General features: G+C 49.0%; 1 protein-coding gene and 1 long non-coding RNA gene across 8 annotated transcripts in view; one reads left to right on the top strand and one right to left on the bottom strand.

Annotated features, from left to right (window-relative positions):
* DLG5 (discs large MAGUK scaffold protein 5) overlaps positions 1-25,544 on the top strand; it is a gene marked incomplete at its 5' end in the record, with an annotated part of 211,409 nt that overhangs the window by 891 nt on the left and 184,974 nt on the right. The window lies entirely within an intron of this gene.
* Positions 1-25,544, bottom strand: part of LOC309604610 — a 105,035-nt gene that overhangs the window by 63,642 nt on the left and 15,849 nt on the right. The gene's annotated exons all lie outside the window — the stretch shown is intronic.

The raw sequence follows: 25,544 nt of genomic DNA, 5'->3' as shown, positions 1-25,544 counted from the left end.
TGGGGAAGTTGCATTGCACCATGGGAAAATCCTGGTTGTAGCTGCTGGGGCTCAGTTCCCTCCCTAAGGGTGCCGAGCTGCCTTGAGGAGGGAAGGCTGGTGACTGGTTCCCTTGGGTGGTGGTGACGGATTTGTGAGTATTCGTGTGTTGGGGGGGGGGTGGGGGGTACTGCTGGGAGTTTGTGGCAAGTGGTAGGCTTGGTGTGGCCTAGTTGGGGAGTGTGGAAAGCCAGGCTTTTAGACAAGGAAGCTGAGGAAGAAGGCATAGCACTGAGGAAGGAAGAGCCAACATTTATTGGGCACCTACTGTTGTGGCAGGCACTCTGTTGTATCACGTTCGTTTACCACTCTCTGAGCTATTATTCCTACTTTGCCAGAGAGAAAACTCCAGCTTGGAGTGGTTAAATTGCTCAAAGTATTGGGCACCAGGAGTTTTCAATTATGACCCATTGTTTTATTTAACCCATTTGGAACCAGGAAGCAACAAGTGCTGCTTTTCTGTGTCTTGTCCGTGTTTTAAAAGTGAACAGAGAGGGCTGATGAACTGCCTTTAACAACTTGTAGGCCACAGGCTGATGAAACGTGTTTATTTGGCTGTTAAAAGCCTCACTTATTAAGGAGATGATTTTATAAGCTGTTCCTGGTAACAGCTCCATTGGATATTGGCCACCTTTTTTTTGGTAGTGAAGACAACTGGCATACAGAGAGACTAAACTGCTGGCCACACAGCGTATCATTTCATTGATGGCCCTTCTGTCTCCACTTTGGGTTTCTGACTCTTCAGCATCTCTGTTCCTCAAACCTACGCTGTCCCCCAGTTATGATCGTGTCTGAGTTGCTGGGCAACCCAGTCCTCTCCTGGGATGATGCTAAGAAGAGCTGTCAGATGTGGCCTTGAGGATAAGGTCAGAGGGAAATCTCTTCGGGGTAACTTTGTTTTCTTTTTAGTTGCCTTTTTGTCTACCTAGCTGTCTGTGTTTGAAGGAGGAGGTTGATCAAGGAAGCGCAGAAGTTGGAGTGCAGACTTAAGTCCTCATTGGGATGTGTTTGAATCAGCGCTAGCTTTAATCTCTGGAATAGACAGATGAATTGCCATTAATTAGGTCCCTCCCTTTTCCATGCCTGGTAGAGAAGGTGGGGCCTCACAGGGCTGAAGTTCTGGAAGCTGGTCCTGACATCTAAGGAAAGGATGAAATAGGGTTTGGATTTTATCCTCAAGGGCAGGATTTCAAACCCTAGTTTTACCAGAATGCAGAGCTGTGTAGCTTTTCAAGGGAAGTTAAGTTCATTTTAGTTGATACTTCAGAAAAAAATTAGGATAGCATTTGGTCTGGCAAGATGCCATGTAGAGCTTCTGGGGATGAGAGGTGACACGGTGTGCAAGGAAACCACAGAGCGTTGGGATCTTTTAAAGGATGAATTACTGTGCAGTGGTTGCCAGCTTTTTTTCGGTTAGCCAGGGAGCCCCTCTTATGGCACAAAGCTCAGTGACTAAAAGGACTGCTCAGGTTGAAGGAATGGAAGCACCCGTTTCATCCCTGAGGAGCCGAAGTCAGGGAAACTCAGCCCTGTGTCCTGGTCTTTGCTCTCCCAGCAGGTTCCACTCTGCACACAGGTGCACACCTCTGCCTGTAAGTCAGCCTTAGTGCAAGCATCTTGTGGGAGCCCCAGAGAGGAACCAGTTGGCTTCCTAAAGATCCATAGTCTCAAGGGGAGGCCCCTTTGTCACTGTTTATACATCGGAGGTGCTGCCATCACCCAGTTAGGGGCTCCTTTGGTGTATTCCACATCCCATGTGGGCCCCTGGTCTAGAATGCCCGTCCCATGGCTGGCACTTGTGTGCTGTGGGAGTTTGTTGTGCTGCAGGCAGATGATGTCTGGCTGCTCCCCACATGGGGCCTGGAACTGGGAGGAAACTGTTCTAGGTGGTACGGGGCAGGTAAGCAAACCAAACTCATCTGTTCTGCTCATGCTCAGTTAGAGCCCCAGACATTTATAACCCACCATGCTCAGGCCTGGGGTATGCAGGTGAGTAAGAAGACACAGAGTTGTTTTATTTTGGGGGCAGGGGGACTTCTCTACCAGAATTGATAGTACATTGCTATTGAGCATTTTCAATCTTATTGCATACTTTAATATCTCACTTAGTTCTGTGGCATCTAGTGCCTTTTCTGCGTGACACTGGGTTCCATGCCCCCCATCTGTGAGGTCTGAGGACAGGCCAGGAGTTGCAGGGCAGAAAGGAGCTGGAGTCAGGCTAAGTGCAGTGCTCCTGATTCCATGTTGGGGGTGGTTTTTCCTGTTACCTGGTTAGGCCCTCCCATTACAGTTTTAGACCGTTTCCTGCATTGGGGAACTCTGGAATTTTGTAGCCTTTCCTTGTCCCAATACATGCATCTGTAAGGAAGGAGTGAGCCCCTTTGTCCCCGCTCGTGGTAGAGAGAGGGGAGAACTGTTCTCCTCTGACTGGCTCAGGTCTCTCGAGTTTTTTCCATAGTAGTACCAGGATCTTGTTTGTTCACTCAGAACCCACGAGGTCCTTTGTTTTTTCTCTTTGATTCAGTTGCTAACATCTGGGTTTTCTCACTTGAAGCTCCTCAACCGCCTGCCCCTGGAGTGAGGGGCCCCTTCCTGGCGCCGAGCCTCAGTGTCCTCATCTGTGAGATGGGGCTGGGGGTGCTGCGTGGCCTGTCTCAGCCACTGGGAGGCAAAATGAGATTGGGGAGGACTGAGGTGCCTGGTCCTCCTGTTCTTGGTGCAGGTGGGGCCGGGGTGCAGAGGATGTAATTCCAGCCTGCAGCTTGCTGCCTCGTTGGGGGAATGGGACACTCAGGAGAGTGACATTATGAGCCAGATCAATTGAGTGATACAAATACAAACAGGCTTTTTCCTCCTTTTAAAAGTCTACTACATGCTTTCCCCAAATACTCTCATCCACCCCTAGTGGCTCTAATTACCATCTAAGTGTGGAGGGCTCCCCAAACCATTTTCACAACAGGCCTGTCTCGTGGAGCAGAAGTGGCAGAACATGGTGACTGCCGGTGGCACTCTCTACTGTGTGCTCAGAGCTGAATTTCTCCTCCTCGTCCCCTCCGTGCCTCCTCTTTAGTTTCCCGGAGAGCTGGCTGACTTGGCTTCGCTACAGTTAAGAGGATGGAGACAGTAGTGTTTGCTGGAGAAGCCAGGGAAGGCTTCGAGGAGGGACTGGGGCTTGAGCTGGGTGTTGAAGGGGTACTCTGAATGTGCAGAGGAAAAGGAGGATGTCTGGGTGGGAGATGCATAGAACAAACTCCTAGCTGTGAGAGGAGCAGTGTGTTTCCAGGTTGCAGAAATTAGACCAGCCTGAGTGAGCAGGGCACTGGCTCTGGGAGGGTGGGGATGCAGAGGTAATCTGAAGGACCATGATGGCTAGGCGGAGCAAGGCGTTTGTACACCACCTGGAATTTAGGCATTGTACACTTGTCAGAAGTTGAAGCTGGAGGAATTTTTAAAAAAGAATAACCCCAGGCGTTTCCAGTGGGACGAGTGCAGTGGCTGCTGATTGTCAGGTGTGGATTATCTATTATTCATTAGAGGTTACCTGGGCCTTTTGTTCTTTCCCTACTCTCTTCAGGTACCAGCCACCTTTTCTTCATCCACTCTGTCCTGGATGGTCATAAGTAAAAGCTCCAACCATTGTGGTTTTTCTTTTGGTTCTGTTAATTGTGTTGAGAGGAAGTAGTGGAGGAACTTGAAAGTGATGGTTGAAAAGAGGTTTCTAAGAGAAAGGCAGATTTTATTTATCCCTCTGTGTATTAGTTCAGGCACCCTTATTGCAGGTGACAGAAACTTAGCTCAAACTGTATTAGGCAGAAAAGAGAAATTTATTGTATAATATTCCAAAACCTTGGGATGAATTGGAGTAACTGGCCTTTGGATGATTGATCCTGAATGCCACGGGCTTTTCCCGTGGGCCTGGAACATGACCTCAGGCCCCTCTTGGCTTCATCTTCACAGCCCCTGACCAGAGAATAAAGGGAGCTGTATCCAGTAAACCAGGCAGAAAAATCTCATGGAAGGATTCTGATTGGCCTGACTAGGGTCACATGTCCATGTGAGCCCCAGTCACTGTGGCTGGCGCTAGAGGACTAAGATTGGCCCAGCAGTGGACCCAACAAATAGGGTAGGGTGATTGGCATCTCGTACCAGTACCATGTGGTTCTTTAGAATGGGGAGAAACAGTTCTCCAAAAAAAGAAGAGCAGAAAGGATGTTGTGCAGGTAAAGCAGCAGGTGAATGTCCAAGATGTGGTCTCATCTTTGTGTGATGATGCAATTAGCAGATGAGGTCATTGCTGGAATGGGGTGGTTGGAGATTGTCAGATTTCACTAGGTTTTAGACCTTGAGCAAGGCAGTTAACCTTTCTGAACTTATCTCCCTCTCTACAAAATAATTAAAACAATAACTACTTCACTCTGCTATTTGACAATGCATGGTAGGAAAAAAGGAGCATTTATTAGTGTGGTGAGTAATGCAGCCTGGAACCAACCTTAGGACCAGAAGCCTGGGATTCTCCTGATATATCTGAGGGTTATGTGAGAGCTCCTGGTAAACTGTGCTGAACAGATGTCAGGGTTGCTTTTACTGTGGCTGTGGGTCATCAAGAGTAGAATGTAATCTCCATGAGCCAAATTCACTGTTGTATTCCCGATGCCTAGAATAGAGCCTGGCCCAAGATGGGCGTTCAGTAAATTTCTGTTGTATGGATGACTAGTCAGCTGTGTGGCGAATGAGTGGTGTGTCCCTGCATAAGTGCAGATTCTCTTCAGAAATAAGTGCAGATTCTTAAGTGGTGACTTCACAGTGACAGAAGGCTGTGGGAGTGCAGGAAGGCTAGGGTGAGTTCCACAGGCACACACGGATGTCCCCACCCACAGTGTGTCTGTGATGGAAGCAGGTGGTGTGACACTGGTGTCTGAAGTCTCCAAGGTCACCCCTCAGGTATCAGCACTGTGGGACTGGCTGCCAGGAGCCATGCGGAGTGACCACACTGCCTGTGCAGGATTGGAGAGCCCTTCACGTTTTGCACTTAGAATTTGAAAGTCAGCTTGGTGTCCTCGAAAGAGTTTTGGATGGGGATCTGCTCCTAACTGTACAACATCTTGACCTTGGATGAGCCTCTTAACTACGTGGGGCTTGTTTTCTTCCAAGTAGAAGGCTGGAAGAAGTTCAGTGTTGACTGAGGACTTCCTCAGTCCTGTAGGGTTCTCAGTACTTGCAGGGTGGCCTTAGGTCCAAGGAAGCTTGGTGATGGGGTTGGAGTAGATTTCTAAGACCTTTCTTCCAGGTCTCTACCATGATTACTATTTTTTTAAATTAATTAACTAATTAATTTATTTATTTTGGGCTGCGTTGGGTCTTCGTTGCTACGTGTGGGCTTTCTCTAGCTGCGGCGAGTGGGGGCTACTCTTCGTTGCGGTGCGTGGGCTTCTCATTGCGGTGGCTTCTCTTGTTGCGGAGCACGGGCTCTAGGCGCGCGGGCTCAGTAGTTGTGGCTCGTGGGCTCTAGAGTGCAGGCTCAGTAGTTGTGGCGCACGGGTTTAGTTGCTCTGCGGCATGTGGGATCTTCCCAGAGCAGGGCTCGAACCCGTGTCCCCTGCGTCGGCAGGCGGATTCTTAACCACTGCGCCACCGGGGCAGTCCTGATTACTATTTTTTGATTTAGTGTTAGTGTTGAGTGATTTTTGTACTCTGGCTTTCTATTTCCTGAAAAAGTAAGCAATGTAGGAGAGTTATTTTGTCTTAATTTTTTTGTTCCACCTCATTCCAACCACCTATACATTCTGCAGGCCATCTTGAGGGGGTTCTTTATTAATTTCCTGTAACCTTGGGAAGATGTGAGCCACAGAAATAGTGGGCATAGAGCAAGAGGGCTGAACTCCCTATCAGTCTGTGCAGTAGGCATGCCGAACATGTTCAGTAGAGAAGAATTTTAAATGGGATTGAGTTGGGGACATATTGCATTTTTTTTTACCTTTTCCCTGGGGCAGATTGCATATCTCTGAATTGTGTGTGTCTATTGATCTTTTTGAGACAGAGTTCCACGAAAGTGCTACAGAAATATTTAAAATTAAACAGATGTTTGGAGTGTTCCATGTTGGCCATCCAATTCAAAACCCTTGGTGGGTAATTGTGAGGTGACTGTTGACCTTGATGTTCGTTTCACACTAAGGGTCATAACCCGTTTGCTTTGTACGTTTTTTTTGTTTTAAATACTGTGGTAAAATATATATAGCGTAACATTTACCATTTGAACCATTTTTTTCTATTTTTGTAATTGTGGTAAAATATACATAACATTAAAATTACTGTTTTATTCATTTTTAAGTGTACAGTTCAGTGGTATTAAGTACATTCACATTGTTGTGCAACCATCCCTACTATCCATCCATTTCTAGAACTTTTTCTTTTCTTTTCTTTTCTTTTTTTTGGCTACGCTGGGTCTTTGTTGCTGCACTCAGGCTTTCTCTAGTTGCAGTGAGCAGGGGCTACTCTTTGTTGCGGCGTGCGGGCTTCTCATTGCGGTGGCCTCTATTGTTGGGGAGCACAGGCCCCAGAGCGCACGGGCTTCAGTAGTTGTGGCTCGCAGTCTCTAGAGCGCAGGCTCAGTAGTTGTGGCGCACATGGGCTTAGTTGTTCTGTGGCATGTGGGATATTCCCGGACCAGGGATCGAACCCGTGTCCCCTGCATTGGCAGGCGGATTCTTAACCACTGGACCACCAGGGAAGTCCCTCTAGAACTTTTTCATCTTTCAAACCTGAAACTCTACCAATTAAACAATAACTCTCCCTTCTCCCCTCCCCCCAGCCCCTAGCAACCACCATTCTACTTTCTGTCTCTGTGAATTTGACTGCTCTAGGTATCGCATATAAAAATGGAGTCATATAGTATTTGTCATTTTGTGACTGGCTTGTCTTCACTCGGCATAAGGTCTTTATGGTTCATCCATGTTACAGCATGTGTCAAAACTTCCTTCCTTTATTTAAAAATTTTTAATTGTAGTAAAGAACACAAAATATAAAACTCACCATCTTAACCATTTTAAGTGTACAGTTCAGTAGTGCTAAGAATATTCACATTGTTGTGTAAGAGATCTCCAGAACTTTTTCATCTTGCAAAACCAAAACTCTGTATCCATTAAACAATAACTCCTCATTCCTCCCTCCCCCACCTCTGGGAACCACCATTCTACTTTCTGTTTCTATGAATTTGTTTACTTTAGATATCCCATAAAAGTGGAATCACACAGTAGTTGTCTTTTTGTGACTGGCTTATTTCACTTAGGGTAATGTCCTCAAGGTTTATCCATGTTGTAGCATGTGACAGGATTTCTTTCCTTTTTAAGGCTGAATAATATTCCATTGTATGTATGCACCACATTTTGTTTATCCACTCATCCACCAGTGTACTCTTGGGTTCCTTTCATCTCTTGGCTATTGTGAATAAAACTGCTATGAACATTGGTGCAGAAATATCTCTTTGAGGCCCTACTTTCAGTTCTTTTGATTATATATCCAGGAGTAGAATTATGGATCATGTGGTAATTCTGTGTTTATTTTTTGAGGAATTTCCGTATTGTTTGCTTTGAGTTTTTTTTTTTTAAATAAATAAATTTATTTATTTATTTATTTATTTATTTATTTATCTATTTATCTATTTATCTATTTATCTATTTATCTATTTATCTATTTATCTATCTATCTATCTATTTATTTATTTATTTATTTATGGCTGTGTTGGGTCTTCGTTTCTGTGCGAGGACTTTCTCCAGTTGCGGAGAGCAGGGCCACTCTTCATCGCAGTGCGCGGGCCTCTCACTGTCGCGGCCTCTCCCGTTGCGGAGCACAGGCTCCAGACGCGCAGGCTCAGTAGTTGTGGCTCACGGGCTTAGTTGCTCCGCGGCATGTGGCATCTTCCCAGACCAGGGCTCGAACCCGTGCCCCCTGCATTGGCAGGCAGATTCTTAACCACTGCGCCACCAGGGAAGCCCTGCTTTGAGTTTTAATTAAGGAAATCCCAACTGTCCACAGCACCTTGACTCAGAGATGAGTGGCCTGGCTGAAGTCCTAGTTCAACATTTTATTGTTTTCTTCTAAAAATTGTGTATTTTTCCCCCCAGACTCATTTTGGAAAGCCTTAGGACAATTCCTTTGGACCAGAAATAAAGATTTTAGTTTCAGTAGTCATCTGTGACTCTTTTGAGGGCAGAAGTTGTTGACCATAGAATCCCAGCAGCATTCATATCTGGCAGCCAGGGGGATGTTCACACATTTTCTTCGTGTTTGCAGTGGTACTAATATCTCCATCCCCAAAGGACTCGAAGTATGTCAGTTATTTCCGCTTTGTAGACACTTGCTCCTTACCCCATTCAGGGCTGGTTTGGTTACATAGACTTGAATCCAGAGTAACTGGCTATCAAGATTTTCTTTAGAAAAACCTAGATCAGCATTTCCCAAGGAAATATCTTCTAAACAGTAGTTTGGTGGGATGTCAATGATGTTATTTGTAAAAGGGTTCTCTGGTCAAGTACATTTGAGCAGTGTTGGCTTGAGCAGGTCACGCAGGCTCCTTTACTGGGAGCCTCTCAAGCACCAGTAAGCCAGTGTGCTTTGGGACTTCACTGGAGTGGGTTCACTACGCAGCGTTTCCCAAACTGATTTGACCACAAAACCCTTTTTCACTGAGCATCTTGCAACATCAGTGTTCTGAGAGGTGCGTTCTTGGGAAACTTCAGCATTAGTGCAGGGAACTGGAACATCAATGTTATACCATCGTTTCTCGAATTTTCCCCCAGCTCTTTCATTCAAGGAACCAAAACGTTAAACGTTCCCATTCTTTTGAATTCTGATACCAGCTGAAATGGGCATATGTGATTCTGGGGCTAGTAGATTTTTTTGGATATGTTGACAATTCAGATGTGTAGTGGATTCTGGGACCAGTAGATTTTTTCGGTGTGTGATCTTGCACAAGATGTCTGACCTCTCTGGGCCTCAGTTTCCTCAGTGTGGCTTAACAAGAATGAAGTCTTGTTCGTGATGGTTATTCTTTGAGATGGTTAAACCTCTTGCGATCTTCTCTAGAGCTGGGCTTTGGTCCATAGTTGGAGTTTCCAGGGGCACCTTGGAAGGATCTGTAGAGACCTGTTCAGGGGTTTGGTGACTGTGGGTCCAGGACAGGTTAGCTCTTGGGCAGATCTTTTCTGAGCCCTGGGGAGTTGTTGGGCTGGAGAGCTGGAAGATGGCCTGGAGAGTGGTAAGTTATTTCTGGGAAGATAGGTGATACAGATGAATGACCCAGGTGGCCTGAGCATCATTGGTGTGTTTGGAGCCCAGGAGTAAGGACACAGAGAGAGAGCTGAGTGTCATGAACCCAGACTTGGGGACCCCCATAAGTTTAAATCTTGGCTCTTTCATCTTAGTCTGTGTGACTTTAACAAGGCACTTAAGCTCTCTGGGTTTTCTTTTTCGTTATCTATAAGAGGGCTGATATTCTCCTCCTAGGGCTTTGGTGAGGATCGAGGTGGTTTATGTGAGGCGAGGGCAGGCTGTTGCTGCTGCTTCTGCTCTTGGGGGTAGCCTGCCCTTGAGCGGAGAGCCAATCCCCTTCTTGTCCTTGGAATCAAGAGGTGTCACTGGGTACAGAGAGATGCTCAAGGGAGAGTTGAGAGTGTGCGTGGACCCGGAAGCCCACATTCGTGGGGCTGCTCAGAACACACTTTCACAGTGTTCTGGTCCTGGAGCCTGCCATTAAGGAGGGCACTGCCATGAGCTATGAGGAGTTCAGCTGCAAAAGGACCTTGGGAAGAGTTATTTTAAAGGAAAGGAGACTTAGAGGGGCTTGGATGCTTGTTTTCAGATGGACATGGGTGGGTGATGAGACCCGATTCTTTCTGACCCCAGGGAGATGACTGGTAGAAGATACTGGGAGGTAGAATTGATCTCAGGATAAGGAAGAGGGCTTCCCTGGTGGCACAGTGGTTAAGAATCCGCCTGCCACTGCAGGGGACATGGGTTCGAGCCCTGGTCCGGGAAGTTCCCACATGCCACGGAGCAACTAAGCCCGTGCACCACCACTACTGAGCCTGCGCTCTAGAGCCCGCGTGCCACAACTACCGAAGCCCGCGCGCCTAGAGCCCGTGCTCCGCAACAGGAGAGGCCACCGCAATGAGGAGCCCACGCACCGCAACAAAGAGTAGCTCCTGCTCGCTGCAACTGGAGAAAGCCGCGCGCAGCAACAAAGACCCTACGCAGCCAAAAATAAATAATAAATAAATTTTATTTAAAAAAAAAGGTAAGGAAGAACCTTTCTCCCTTCCTGCCTTAATTTTATACTATATATTATAAAAACTTCAAACATATGCAGAGATGGAGAGGATAATATAATGAATACCCAGCTCTCCTAATAACTTCTGTTTTCTGTAATTTTTTTTTTTAATTTATTTATTTGTTTATTTTTGGCTGCGTTGGGTCTTCGTTGCTGCGCGAGCTTTCTCTAGTTGCGGCGAGCGGGGCCTAGTCTTTGTTGTGGTGCAGGGGCTTCTCATTGCGGTGGCTTCTCTTGTTGCGGAGCACGGGCTCTAGGCACACGGGCTTCAGTAGTTGTGGCACGCAGGCTCAGTACTTATGGCTCGCAGGCTCTAGAGTGCAGGCTCAGTAGTTGTGGCACACAGGTTTAGTTGCTCCGTGGCATGTGGGATCTTCCCAGACCACAGCTCGAACCCGTGTCCCCTGCGTTAGCAGGCAGATTCTTAACCACTGCACCCCCAGGGAAGTCCCATTTTCTGTAATATTTTAAAACAAATCCCAGACAGCATATCACTTCCTCCATAAATACTTGAGGAGGTATCTCTGATAAGGCCTTTAGAAAAAAAGTATAGCCAGAAGACCATTTTTACACCCAACAATCTTTTTTTTTTTTTTTAACATCTTTATTGGAGTATAATTACTTTGCAGTGTTGTGTTAGTGTCTGGTGTATAACAAAGTGAATCAGCTATACATATATATATATCCCCATATTCCCTCCCTCTTGCCTCTCTCTCCCACCCTCCCTATCCCAACAACCAACAATATTAATAATTTCTTAATGTCATCTCATATCCAGTTGATACTCAGTTTTCCTTGTTGCAGAAATGCCTCTTTATAGATGGTTTGTTCAAATCAGGATTTTCATGAGGTCCACACGTTGCCTTTAGTTGATGCTGCTTTCTGAGTCTCTTTTAGAATCCCCAGCAGCCCCCCTGCCCTGGGCCTTTTGTTTAAGGTAGAACTTGTTTTAATGGTCTGTGCCATCCAGCTATGGAGTGGACTGTTGTAGGTGGTGACGTCCCTTCCCCGAGAGTCCACATAGATGGTGGGTGAGCATGGGATGGTTACGTTAGAGAATGGGTTGTGGCGTCTGATCGTAAACCCCTTTAGCCTCAGTTTTCTCACAGGGCTGTTGGGAACAATTAAATGAAATAATATATGTGAAATGTAACTGTTCTTTATGAGTTAAATTTTTTTACTTTTGCCTTATTTTTTTTATTTTTTTTATTTTTTTTATTTTAAAGCTGTGGGATTCTTTTCATTAACTGGACTCTTACATGAAAGCCAGATATATAAGATAGACAGGTGCTGTGGTGAACAGGTATGGAGGCCTGGGGCTTGCCCCTTTTCCCCGTGAACTCCCTGAGGTGCCTCCGCACGGTTCCCTCGGGTTCTCCAGAGTTCTGTGGAACAGGGTTTGAAAACCAGTGTGCATGGATGCTTTTGTTTCAAGATGCTCTCCATGAAGAGGGAGGTGAAGAGCTACCCAAAGCCTCACCTTCCTTTGCCTGAGCTGAGCTGGGTTGGTGAGTCACAGCTGGACCCAGAGGCTGCTGCCAGTGGCAGCTGTGCTTCCACCAGATATTCTTGTCTTTGTCTGCTTCCTCTGTTTACCTTTGTAGGTTTCCTTTCAGGATGAACCATGCTGTCAAAAATGACAAGTGACCACAGTGCAGCTAATTAAAAAAAAACACTCTCTGCAGTGATTGGGAAGGAGCAGAGTGAAATCCCATCAGATGGGGTCAGGTGGGAAGTGGTTACCTTTTTTGAAAACTTCCTTTTTTTTTTTTTTGATACTATCCCTGACTGGCCCTACCCCTACATTGCATAAGAGAATTGTTAGTTGTTGATGCATAAATAAGCCCCTTCCGATATGCAGCCTGCAGGTGGGATTTGTGGAGCTGCCTGTGTGGAAGCCAGCAGAGATAATCGCTTGTGACTCTGAGCTGCAGCCTTGGTGGCCGTCTCAAGCCAGGGCGTGTTTTCTCTACCCACAGTGTTTTTCTAGGTATGGCCTGTCTCTCCCAGGTGGCTCTCAGGCCTCTTTCTGAGTCAACTTCAGGTTACTTGTCTGGATGGTAACTGCCAGACTCCTTAAGATGGCCTGGGACCCCCAAACGAATATTCTTGTATATCATTTTGACCACTGTAAATCTGCTGTCCAAATGTGGTGAAAAATCTGTCCAGCCAATAGTGAGTGATGGGATAACAAACACATGGGAAGAAACTTAATTGTATTTTTATATTTTGATGTAAGAAGTCATACTTTAAAGAAGTATAATGACCTTTTCAATGCTCACGATAACCTCTATTCGTCTTGCTCAGGGTAACCTCTTTTTCTTCTCATCTGGCCAGAATTTTCATTTACTGTTTTATGTTTCTTAAGCAGCTTAAGATTGTCGAGTATCGTGGCTGGAAGGGATCTTAGAGACCAGTTTGCCCAAACTGCTGATTTTACAAATGAGAAGTAGCAGTCCAAAGACACAAAGGGACGCCACCAGGCTCTCATAGCATGCCTCGGTGCAGCTGGACACAGGATCCAGGTTTCTTCCCAGGCCGGGGCTCCTTCCAAGGCATCTCCGCCAGCCACAGGCTGGGCAGGGAGTCTCAGGAGCCTTGACTGTTGACTGGTTTTTCCTGATGCAGGCCTGGCTTTGCAGGCACCAGCCTTTCCAGCATGTAACAGGGCATCGCAGTTCATGGAGTTGTGCTGCAGCTCTCCTTCCTGACCATTGAGAAAAATCTTTTATCAGACCATGCAGTTGGTGTTTATGTTCCGCAAATGGGCAGACTAGGCCAAGAGAGGTTTGTCAGCTTGCTCAGGGCCTCCAGCTGCTGAGAGGCTGGGCAGGCTTTGGAGTCTTTGTCAGTTTCTTTATAGAATCTGCATTTGTTCTGTATTCTGGGCCATCCTGTGAAAGGTCCCCAGTGATATTTCTGTGTCCTGAGCCTTGGACACCACTCCTCTTCTCCGTGACAGGGTTCATTCATTCAGCAGACATGTTCTGAGCACCTGTCACACAGGGGGTACTATTTGAATGCAAACATAGGACGTGACATCTAAATTTAGTGCTGAGTCAGAGAATGGGTCTGATGTTGGCAGGAGGTACCTCCTTGTCTCATTCTTTTTATGACACAGCAAAAACTTCTAGGGCTGACTGATGTGGTTTCTTATTGCTTAGTCACAGGACAGAGTTCAAAAAGCAAAATGACGCCACTGAGCCTCTTGCCCCAGAGGAAAAAACCTTTAATAAAGATAAGAGGGTAAAGGCCCTGTGGACACTGAGCCGGCCACCCCCATGGCCAGCCTCAGTGGGAACTGGATCCAGGAAAAAGCAAGAAAATAACAATACAAGAATGTGCTGGCTCTGGGTCCTTCTCCTGGAAAAAAATATAGCTGAACCTGAAGCAGCTTAGAATTTCGGGCCCGTGTGTGAGAGTTTATTACATATGACTGTCTCTTCCGTAAGATGTTAGGGAAAAACCCGAACGAGCTTTTTGGCCAATCCAACATTAAGACTTCCCATGTGAAAATTCAGCAGAGGTGGTCACTGTCTTCTTGCATGAGATCACTCAGCCTTTAGGGTGGAGACCAGGCTGAGTCGGATCCAGGTTTTATCTGTCCAACTGCCTGTCCGTCTGCCCACCCATCATCCATCCAGTGTGTACCTGGTCAGTGCTCTGGCCAGGTGCTGCTGAGTGCTGAGCCTGCAGAGGTGAGAAAGACATTAGCCTCGCTCATGAACGACGCCACAGTCCCATACTGGACGCCCCGACTTGGATTTGCTCTTTTAGATGGAAGGTATATCCTATTCTTCCTCAAAGGTTTTCACTTTTGGTTGCACTGTCTATTCTGGAGCTTTTAGAAATGCTGGAAAGTAATCAGCTTAGCTTATTGACTTCCTACTCCTCACCTTCCATTTTTTTTAAAAGGATATTATTTATTTATTTATTTATTTATTTATTTATTTATGGCTGTGTTGGGTCTTCGTTTCTGTGCTAGGGCTTTCTCTAGTTGCGGCAAGCGGGGGCCACTCTTCATCGTGGTGCGCGGGCCTCTCACTGTCGCGGCCTCTCTTGTTGCGGAGCACAGGCTCCAGACGCGCAGGCTCAGCAATTGTGGCTCACGGGCCTAGTCGCTCCGCGGCATATGGGATCTTCCCAGACCAGGGCTCGAACCTGTGTCCCCCGCATTGGCAGGCAGACTCTCAACTACTGCGCCACCAGGGAAGCCCCTCACCTTCCATTTTGTGGCTTATAGCAGATGACAAGTGTATTTGCAAAAATCTGTAAGATTCTCAAAAGGGTGACAAAGGAGATGGTTCCTGCCCACCAGGAGTTTATTGTCTCATTGGAAAGCCCAAGCCTGAGGGAGCAGGTATCCAGCAGAACAGGTCATGCAGCACAGAGGAGGCCGCCTAAAGATCAGTGTACTATGAGCTGGGTGAGGGTGGGTGGCTGGCAGCTGGGTGGGCGCTGGAGAGGGACAAGGAGGAAGGCTGGCCTGATGAGACAGCGTGCAGAGCAGGGGCAGGAGGCTTGGGAGAAAATCCATTCTGTGAATAGTGGGTCTTCACAGGAATTTTGGGCTTCTGTTTAGGGCATGTACGCAGCAGGCCCTGGGAAAATAGGGTCAGGCTAGCCAGCCCCCGGAAGGCACAGGGCAGGCCTGCCTGTTGCGTCCAGTCCTTCTCCCTGCATTCGTTCTCTGTGAGGCTGCCTGAGCCCGAGCCTGCCTAGAGGAATAGGCGGGGTTGGCATGGGCTAGAGGGTGGTCGGTAGAATGTGGGAGAGGGCACTGTGGCCAGAGGAGGGTGGGGTAAGTGGGTGTAGACCGACTAGCCTTCTCGGAATCCCCAGAGGTGCCTCGTTGGCTTTCTGTGAGCCGTTAGATGGATTGGAAGGCCTTCTTTTTCCTCCTAAGTTTCAAGTCTGAGAATTACAGCTGGGGTGTTTAGAAAGCAGAGTCCCTGAGTCCTCCAGGGAACTTGAAACCCGTTCCCATCTGCTGGCCTTCTCTTTGGGGAGGAGAAGGGAGCGGTTGAGGAGTGAGGTGGCTGAGGAGAAATAAGTGACCATTGCCCTCTAGCTGTGTCCCCATGACCACCTCACATAGCCTCACCAAGCCTTATCCTTCTCTCTCTGATGGGACCTGTGACGCCACTGCCTTCCGAGCTGGTGTGAAAGTAGGTGGATGGTGCAGGGAGATGGTCCCATGTACATAGGTCGTTGTGCACTGTGCAGATGGTAGGTGTTTTTATTGCACAGGATACTTTGTCTATTATTTTTGTATTTCCTCATTTGACCTCAGCAACCCTTTGGGGGTCCTTACTCCACCTTACAGTGAGGGAACAGGTGGGAGGGGTCAGGTCACTCAGGAATCAGCTTAGTCGAGTGGTTAAGAGCCTGTGTCTGAGTCAAGAGTTGGGTTCAAATCTTGGATCTGCTACTTACTGTGACCTTGGGCAAGTCACTCTCCCTCTCTGTGCCTTGGTTTCTTCATCTGTGAAATGAGAATAATAAGAGGACCTTGTCTTGTAAGGATTAAAGGAGTTACTATTTTTGAAGTGTTGAGAGCAGTCCCTGGCACCCAGTGAGCACTGTGTGAGCATCAGCTGTTATTTGTATTGTTATTGGTGCCCCAGTCCCAGGGCTTTTAAACACTATTTTATTTATTTTATTTATTTATGGCTGTGTTGGGTCTTCGTTTCTGTGCGAGGGCTTTCTCTAGTTGTGGCAAGTGGGGGCCACTCTTCATCGCGGTGCACGGGGCCTCTCATTATCACGGCCTCTCTTGTTGCGGAGCACAGGCTCCAGACGCGCAGGCTCAGTAATTGTGGCTCAGGGGCCTAGTTGCTCCACGGCATGTGGGATCTTCCCAGACCAGGGTTCGAACCCGTGTCCCCTGCATTGGCAGGCAGATTCTCAACCACTGCGCCACCAGGGAAGCCCCCAGGGCTTTTAAGTGCCACCTTACACTGTGACTTCCAGGGCAGGTTGGTTGGTTTGTTCCCCCCTCTGTCCCACACTCAGGATGTGGTCTACAAACCAGTGCTGGTCTGCAAACTCTTGGCTCCTGATCTGTGATGAAGTTAGCACAGAGATTGGAATCAGCGTTTAGCAATCTTTAGAGCAATTTGACCTTGCTGGGACGCATTGAACAGGTAAAGACTGCTTCAGGTGCTGTCAGATCACATGGGGTGTCACATGTGGTATGAGCTGTGCATAATAGTCCTCGGTGGTGGTACCGTGTGATTGCAAATAAAGAAGTGAAGTAGGCTGAGAGCCCATCGCTGCCCATTCCTGAACGGTCGGCTTCCTTGGGAGGCTCCTCCACTGACCTCAGCAGGCGGGATCCAGGGCATTTTGCAAAGCGGTGCGTGGTGTTTGTGCTCTAGCAGTCTGTGACAACTCCAGAGAGTGAGGTTTCCCGGTGGAGATTTTTATTAATGAGCAATTGTTTCCATCAGCGCCACTGACGCTTACCGTGGCAAATGCCTTTCTTGCTGCTCTCCTGGGAGGCATGGTTCTGGCAGGTTTGGTAAGAATCCACAGTGAACCCTCTCCTTCCCCACCTCCTAGGCTGGCAGAAACTAGAAAGCTAGATGATGTCAGTGGACAGCGGGGTGTGGGGATGTGGGAACTCACCCCTGCTGGTGCAGCCGTCCTGGAGCCTCTGGCTGGGCAGCCGCCAAGCCCTGACCCTGCAGCCCCTCTCCTGAGTGTGAATGCCCCAGGCTCCCTCACAAGTTCCCAGAGGTGAAGGTTCGCTGCAGTGCTCCGTGGGTGGCATCCATCCCTGGGAGAGCTGACAGTGCAGTGGTTCCAAGTGACTGATGAGACACACACATGGCAATGGGATGGAGCTTAAAGCATAGTGCTCCTTGAAAAAGTGAGAAGTAGAGTGAGATGGATACTGCAGTGCTATTATGTAAATTAACAATACAAAACAATGCCCATTTTTCAAGAACACACAAAAAAAGATAGACAAAACAATGGTCGCCTAAGTGCCTGGGGGAGTAGAATGGGAAGGGAAATGGGAATAAAAGGAAATAAATAAGAGAGGGAGGAAAGAAGCATCACTCTTCTGTGGGCTGCTGTCCTTGAGGGAAGGGGCTTTTGCCTGCTCCTGATGGCCCGGCTTCTGGTGGTGTGGCGTCTGTGTGTCTTGGCTGAGCTAGCAACCTCAGGCGGATTGCTCACCTGCCAAAAATGGTCTTGGTGAAGAGTTGCCCATGCCATGGCGGGGCTGTCGCAGTCACCAGCGGGGGAGGGCCAGCTGTAGTGCGTGGAACAACTGACTCAGTAGGGACATGGATGTTTATAATACTCATCTAGGTGATTGTGGGGGGGGTGACCAGCACCCTGTTTAAACACGGCATTGGGAATATGCGTCAGCAGTGCTTGCAAAAACCCACATTTACATCTTGGCTGTAGTGGGAAGATATGGGTAGTCACCCTTTAAGTCAGTTGATTAGAAAAATAGCTCTGTTCTGTGTATTTATTGAACTTTTGATGTCATGTGCTGCAAGAGAGATGGGGATTTTAGCTTCAGGAAGGTAGAGTCCTGCTCAGACTAAGGAGCAACTTTTTAATTGCCAGCAACCACTGCTCTAGGAAAGGAAATGAGCTCCTGACTGCTGGAAGTATTCAAGCAGAACCTCGGGCGTGGCAGGGAAGGTGTTCCTTCTGTCACGTTCATGGTTGAACTAGATGCCATCTGCAGTCCTTCCTCCTCCAGTTGAACTGGGCTTCATGCTTTAGGTCTGATGCTAGTAATTAAAACAAAATAATTGCTTGGTTTTAAAATACGTAATTCGCCATGCTTATGGTAGAGAATTTAAAAAATGCAGGCAATCAAAAGAATAAGTTGCAGGTGCTTTTACTAACGGGCGGTAACTACTATAAAGCTTTTTGTTAAAGAGTGAACAAAGGAATCACTTTCTATGTGTGTACAGTATTGCCATATCAAGATGTATGTCACCAGTTCCCCTTGATTGGAGATTTAGAAATGTCCCACTTTTCAGTATAAGTCATGTCGCTGTGAGGATCTGTACTTGTTCATTTCCTCGGGATAAATACCTGGAAGTGGGGCTACTGGGTCAAAGGGTATGAACGATTTTAAGGCTGGTGTTACAAATTGGCAGGCAGATGGCTTTGATTCTGAGTCACTCCTAGGTCTCTCCAGGTGCAGTTTTTGGATCCTTGTCTTCAGAATCCCCGGGGAAGCTTCTGAAAAGTGAAGACTCCCCAGCCCCTCCCTAGGTCTCCTGGAACAGAACCTGGGTGTGGGCTGGTCTCATCTGCAGTTTTACCAGCAGCCGGAAGAGCCTTCTACTCGGTGCCTGGTGCTTCCTCAGGGTCCGAGCCTGCCCAGGGAAGGGAAGCAGAGGAGCTTGTCTGTTCTGTCTCACTTGAGGGAGAGCTGTGACGTACTTGCGGGTCGGGGGGGCGCAGCAGAGTGGGGAGAGCGCTGTTTAGGGACCTACCTCTAGGTGCCGTTTTCCTTGTCTGTGAAGTGGGAGTCTCAGTGGTTTTTTTTTTTTTTTAATTTATCTTTTGGCTGTGTTGGGTCTTCGATGCTGCGTGCGGGCTTTCTCTAGTTGTGGCGAGCGGGGGCTACTCTTCGTTGTGGTGTGCGGACCCCCCATTGCGGTGGCTTCTCCCGTTGTGGAGCACGGGCTTCTAGTCATGCAGGCTTCAGTAGTTGCAGCACGTGGGCTTCAGTAGTTGTGGCTCGCGGGCTTCAGAGCGCAGCCTCAGTAGTTGTGGCGCACGGGCTTAGTTGCTCCGCGGCGTGTAGGATCTTCCCAGACCAGGGCTCGAACCCATGTCCCCTGCATTGGCAGGCGGATTCTTAACCATTGCACCACCAGGGAAGTCCCGTCTCAGTGGTTTTGATGAGCTGAAAGTCTTCTGTCTATGACTACGTATGTGAGTGTTTCTCTCACTGACGTCACAAGGTGAGAAGGAACTCGAAGGGCCTGGCCGGGTCTGGGAAGGGAGCTCTGGGAAAAGTGGGTCAGGACGGAGAGCTCATCTTTCTGTCTCTTCCCCACGGCGACCCAGGGCTGATAAACTGTTGGAGCAGGGTGCTGTTGGCCGAGTCCCCCTCCAGGCCCAGGCGTCTTTCTGTCCAGGGCAGCAAGAGGAGCTGCTTCTGCCCCCGGATTGCTGCTTCCTGTGTGTAGGAGTGAGCCCCGTGTGGGGCTCCCTGCCAGTGCGGGGGCATGGAGAAGGCCCAGATGTCCCTCCTTAGCACTGTGGCTCCCGGGAGTCACCGATGCTGCCTTTTGCCAGAGCTTCACGTTTGGATGCGCTGCTTCCTAACGGTGGAGTTGGTGGTCCTGACGAGCTTGCTCAGGTGTACCCACCCGAGGACGAGCTCTTTGCCAGGTGTAACCTCCAGGAGGCTACTCTAGATGGGCTGTTTACCAGTGGTCCCTGCAAAGGTCAAGGCTCTGACTGTCCTCTGTTTCCTGGTCTGTAAGTCTAGAAGGGAGATCATTCATTCACGTATTCAAGCAAACACACTGAGCCGTGGTGGTATCAAGATGAGTGATGTACGTTAGCGAGCAGACAGCAGCGCTGCTGGCCTGGGGACTGGTAAGTCATGCTCTAATGTGGGTGGAGACAAAGTGCCTGGGGAGCACGTCCAAGGAAGGGATTGGTTTTGTCTCATGGAAGGGGGAGTTGGGCTGAGGGTTGGTCTCACAGAGGAGGAAACTTGAGGGCTTTGAGGATTGAGTAGAAGTCATCAGGTGATGGGTAGGTAAGTTCCAGGCAGGGGGAGAGAAGCCTGAGGAAGAGCAGCGAGGCAGGAGCCAAGCATGCTGGGTGACTGTGGGCCCTGTGGTGGCTGGATGGTGGTCTGGTCAGGGAGGGACTGGAGCAGACGAGCTGGAGAGCAGAGCAGGAGCTGGGCCATGGACCTGGCCTCCAGGTCTGCTTTTGATGCTTCTGAGCCATGTGGCTTAGGCGAGGCTTAATGTTTTGGAACCTCGCCTCCCTCCCCCGTGAGATGCAGTAATAAGACCAGCCTTAGAGGGAGTTTTTAAGAGGAGTAATACATATAAAGGATGTAGCCGAGAACTCGGCCCGGAATCGGGTACTCAACAAGCGTTGAGTGCCTGATTTCCTTCTTTTCAATGCTGGGGTGAGGCTTTTTGACTTTATCCTAATAGGCCAAAGGGAGCCATGGAAGGTTGTAGAGCATGGAATTGACAAGATTATATCTGTTTGCTCAGGTGTTTGTGTGTTTTTAAGGCAACTTTGGTGATCTGGTGGGGATACTTTTGGGGGTCTGTGGTGGTGAGGCTAGAGACTTGGGCCAAGACCAGGAGGGGTGAGAAGAATCCTCCCTGTCATGGTCTGTTTCCTGCTGCATTTCTTGTGTGCTAGCTCCACTGGGCTGCTAGGATGGCCTGCCTGAGCTCTGGGCAGAGATTTTGGGGGAGGGGCTAGGGTTTGAAATGTGTCCCCAGAGACAGCTACCCCTAAGGGAGGCTGTAGAACTGGACATTTGCCAAGCGCAAGTCTGGTCTTGAGAAAGTGGGATGACTGTCAGGAGAGGGACAGAGGCTGGACCAGGACAGAGCTTGTGGAAACAGGCCTGATACAGCGGTGTGGTAGATGGTAGGGATTGTAGGTGTTTATTGGCCACTTGCAGTGTGTGCCAGGGAGCTTACATGGATGTCTCATGGGTCGTCCCAGCAACCCGAAGGTGAGGGGTTTTTATTTTCCCCACTTTACAGATGAGGGGACTGAGGCACAGAGAGGGCAAGCTACTTGCCCAGAGTCCCAGCTGATGAGTCAGGATTTCACTTCTGATGGTTGGGATCCAGAGGGCACACCCACTTGAGCTGTGGCGGGAAATGGGAGCAGCCCTCGGGGCCGCTAGATTTGTTTGGCGTTTTGGCTGCCAGTTCCTGGTGGCAGATTTCAGTTGTCCACAAGGAAGAGCACTGCGCACGGAGAGGCGGTCAGCGATGGGACGGCTGCCTTAGGAGGTGGTGCGCCCGAGGCTGGGAGGGCCTGCAGGGCTACCTGTCAGGTGCTGCCAGAGCTGGAGGAGATGCGCTACGTGCCACCCGTCCCTGCCAGCCTCGAGACTTCTTGGTTGATGCCCAGCTCCCCACATCTTCTTCCTTCACACCCCCGGGAGCTGGGGTTTTGAACTGGGGCTGGAGGTGTGGGTGGGATTTGGATGTTCGCAGAGGCAGTTGCCGAGACAGCCCCTGGCATGGAGGCGGGGACAAGGCCATTGCGTCTTAGAGAATGTTGCTTCTGTATCCTGGGTGACTGCAGGGGCCTCGGAAATCAGCCCTGGAGGTGGGCACATAACTGCAGGCTGGTCCACGCGTCGTCAGGGCGCGTGGAGTGGAGCAGGCCGGCGCTCACTCGCTCACTTGCCCCGCTCATCTGTCAGCATGCTCTTGCCTGCGGTGCTTGCCCAGGGCCACAGAATTCCTCTCGCCCAGAATTCCAGGCAGCCTGCCACAGCCAGTTGAGCTGTTCCTGAGCTGCAAATCTCTTTGCCACATCTGGGTAGAAGGAAGAGCCTAGGGTTGCTGCCTCTTCCTGGCATAGTGCCAGCCTGCCTGGTGACTTGGGGCCAGTGACTTCCCTTCTCGGGTCTTTGCATTTGGTGATTCTGCCCGGCACGGCAGCTTTCTCCACTTCCTCAGCTGCTGCCTCGCCCTCCTAGGCGTGCACTGGCCTGTCGGGAGCCAGGCCTCGGCGGGGCAGGGGCCCGCGCTTCCTGGGGATCACAGGGCAAGTCCCAGCCTGAAGGGACAGACCGGGGCCAGCCTCATGACTCGTGTGCCCTCAGAAGCTGCTCCTGTGCTGGTGCCAGATGGTGTCATCCGGGGGTTGGATTAAAAGGTAACTCTGTTGGCAGGAAGAGCGGCCCTTTCCTGGCTTTAGTAAGCAGGCCGGTGGTGGGCTCTGTGCAGGTCTCCTAGCCCCCGCTCCTGGGTGCCTCTGCCTCTCCTCTTGCTCCCCTCCGGTCCTCATTCTCCCCCTGCCGGGACAGCCCTCCTCACATGCGCCTGCACCTCTGTCTCCCTCACTTTGTCGCCAGCCTCCCCTCTGTGGACAGGTTTCAGGATCTTAACGAACAATTCAGCAGGGTTTGCTTTGCCTTTTCTTCCCCGTCTCTGACAACAGGTCAGTCCCCGGCATGGAAGTGTGGTGGGGCAGGGGGAGATCAGGAGACCGAGCCCAGGCTTTTGGGGAGGTCAGGTGGATGTGGGGAGTGCAGGGCCATCTTGGCCGAAGCGTGGGGGCTGGCTGTGAGCCGTGTGTCTTTTAGAACTGATGGAGGGGCCGTTCTGGTGCCTCGAGGAGACACGAGTCCCGGGAAGAAGGTGCTGCTTTGAAGCTGGCGGGGTCATGGGTGTTTTGGGGGGCGGGGGGGGCGGTCCCACACTCCTGGACCTGCGTAGGCAATCACAGGACTCTCGAGGACCTCTGGGGAGCCCCAGAGGGCTGTACTATCTGTGGGTAGTGGAGATGGGGGGAGAGACCTGCCTGGAAGTTCTGCCACCATCAGCTGACCCAGAGGCAAGGGATTCAGAATATTTTGGTAGAATATTTCTCAGACTTCGTCCCCATGTCTCCTTATCTTTGGACAGGCCCTCGTTTTGGGAATCACATACTTTAAAAAAAAAAAAAAAAGTTCCTTCTACTATTAAGAAATGGTACAGTAGACTTTCTTCTTTATTATTCTTTATTTGCCTGAACTATTAGTTTATTAAGGGAAAAATAATCCTTTTAGAGTATTTTCCCCCTTGGGTAGAATTACAGCATTATATATGCACACATACAGCATTACTCACCTATTTTTAAGTCAGCTAAATAGCAATAATTTAGAAAAATTATTTAGGCAGTGGGATTATGAGCCATTTTATTTTTCTTCAAGTTTTTCTGTTTTAAACAAATTTCAAATGGTACCTTTTTTTTTTTTTTTCTGATACTCTGTTTTGTAAATGTTCAGGTACACAAAGAAGTTGAAAGATTAGTACAGTAAACATTTGTGTAGTCTTCACCTAGTTTCACCACTGAGTAACAGCCTGGCATATTTGTTTCTTTTTCATTGTCACTCCATATTTATTCACAAAATTTTTTTCCTGATTCATTTGGAAAAAGTGGTGGATATTGGAATACTTCACCCCTCAACACTGAAGCGTGCATCACCTGTGAACCAGAACATGCCCCTACATAACTCACCACCATTATCGCACCCAAGAATTCAGCGCTGATACAGTAACATTATCTAGGAGGCAGTGCATTTCAATCTCCCTGATTGTCCTACATATACTTTTTATAGATTTTTAAATTCTAATAAACATGTTGTGTTTGGTTGTTAATACTAATGCTATTTTAAAAAAACTTGGTTTATGAGCTTGATTATCAGCGACTGACAAACCTTTGTTACATAGTTATAATATAGACGTGTGTACGCACACTACTGATTGATATCCGTTAGGCAATCTTAGAGTTCTTTTATCTTGGGAGGGGCTTGGGAGATCTGCTCTTTTCTCTTTACAGAATCTGTGGTCTGTACAGTCTGAGAGACCTTTCCAGTGTCCCAATGTGGAGGTCTGCATATGTGTTCTGAAGTTCTTTGGTTTGTGAAATCTGACACCTCCAAGTCTGGACATTTTAAACTGTCCTGCTAAATTCTTCTAAGTACCCAGGGCTCAAATGTACCGTTGCCTGGGGTGTTGTAGGTAATTTGACATAAAACAGAAAAACCAGAGGCATCTTGTACAGAGCTCAAAACCCCCCGTGGGGTCGCTGGCGTCCTTAGCTCTGGACACCCTCAGAAGGGCTGACTGCTGCAGTGGGGCTGCTGAGGACCAAAGCCCAGCCAGCGGAGAGGAAGGAGGAGAGATGTGAGCAGTGGGAGGCGAAGGGCAGGGGGAGGTGCCACCGTGGCCAGTGCAGTTCTGCCCCGTGGAGCCGGGCCGCTCAGTTGGCCCTGGGGTCTGTTGGCTGAGGGCCTGCCTGTACCTCCCGTGGGAAGCAGTTCCATATTGGGAATGAGCCCTGGAATGGAGCTGGTCAGACTGGCTTTCATCCAGCTGCAGGCCTGGCTCATCTCTTCCCGTCCCTGAACCCCTCGCCCACTCGCGGGGTTGGAGTGAGGAACCAAGAAAAGTCTGGCGAGTGCTTTGAAATTGTAGAGGAAGCAGGTGGCCCAGCCCTCAAGGTCGTCCGTCTGGGGGGTTGGCAGGCTTCTCACCACTGGGACTGTCAGATTGGCACGGGGCAGGCTTGCTCTGGGGTGGGCAAGCTCCGGATGGGGAGGGTGAAAGGAAAGGGGATGTTGCCAAGGAGGAAGGTTACAATGTGGGCCCACAGGGAGGGCTTCTTGGATGAGGTCAGGCTTGAGTCCTACTGGATGGGCAGGATGGAGAACAGGTATAGCACGGGTCAGGGAGCAGAAGAGTCTGGGGCCGCTCTGGGCAGTAGGGCTCCCTGCCCCAAAGGGGATCTCCCGTAACAGACCGGCGGTGAGAGGGCTGCTTCAGTTCTGCGTGTTTGGAGGAAAGCGTGACTTAGGATACTGAGTTGTTCTGCCTACCCTATCTCAAAAAAACAAAAACAAAAACTTTATTCTTTGCTGATAGTAAAGCATGTACATTCATGTAGAAAATTCAGTTAATGAAGAAGAAAAAAAGAAAAGCACACAAAAAATCCCAGAGGCAACCCTATTAACATTGTGCTGGGGGAAGATGGAGCTTTTATTGTATGCCAAGTATTGTGCCAAATGTTACCTCATTTCATCCTCACAAAAAACCTGGGAGGTGGGTACTTTTTTTATCGTTCTTTTATGGGTGAGGCAAGTGAGACACAGAGAGGTTAAGGAAGGTGCCCTGAATCACACAGAATGTGCATGAGCTCGGATTCCCAGCAGGCAGGCGGGCTACACAGCTCATACGGGTAATGCCTCTGGGATACCGATCGCCCTTGCAGATACCTGACGCGTCTGTATACACACAGAGGCTAGGATTCAGCCTCTGAGTGGGTGGTAGAGACCCCAGCCGCCGTGCAGTTGGTACGGATAGCCATAGCGGTCCTGCACATCTTCTTCCCCACAGCTCCCTGTATGAAAGCCGTAGTCAGTGGCCTGGGGTTTAGAAACAGGTTTTGTCTACTTGCTCTGGTTACCTGAGGGATAGAGAGGTCA

Source organism: Balaenoptera borealis, assembly GCF_965194805.1.
Source record: "Balaenoptera borealis genome assembly, chromosome: 10".
In the NCBI taxonomy this organism is placed as follows: Eukaryota; Metazoa; Chordata; class Mammalia; order Artiodactyla; family Balaenopteridae; genus Balaenoptera; species Balaenoptera borealis.
The sequence above is the reverse complement of the archived record's forward strand: the minus strand, read 5'-3'. Positions and strand labels throughout refer to the sequence as shown.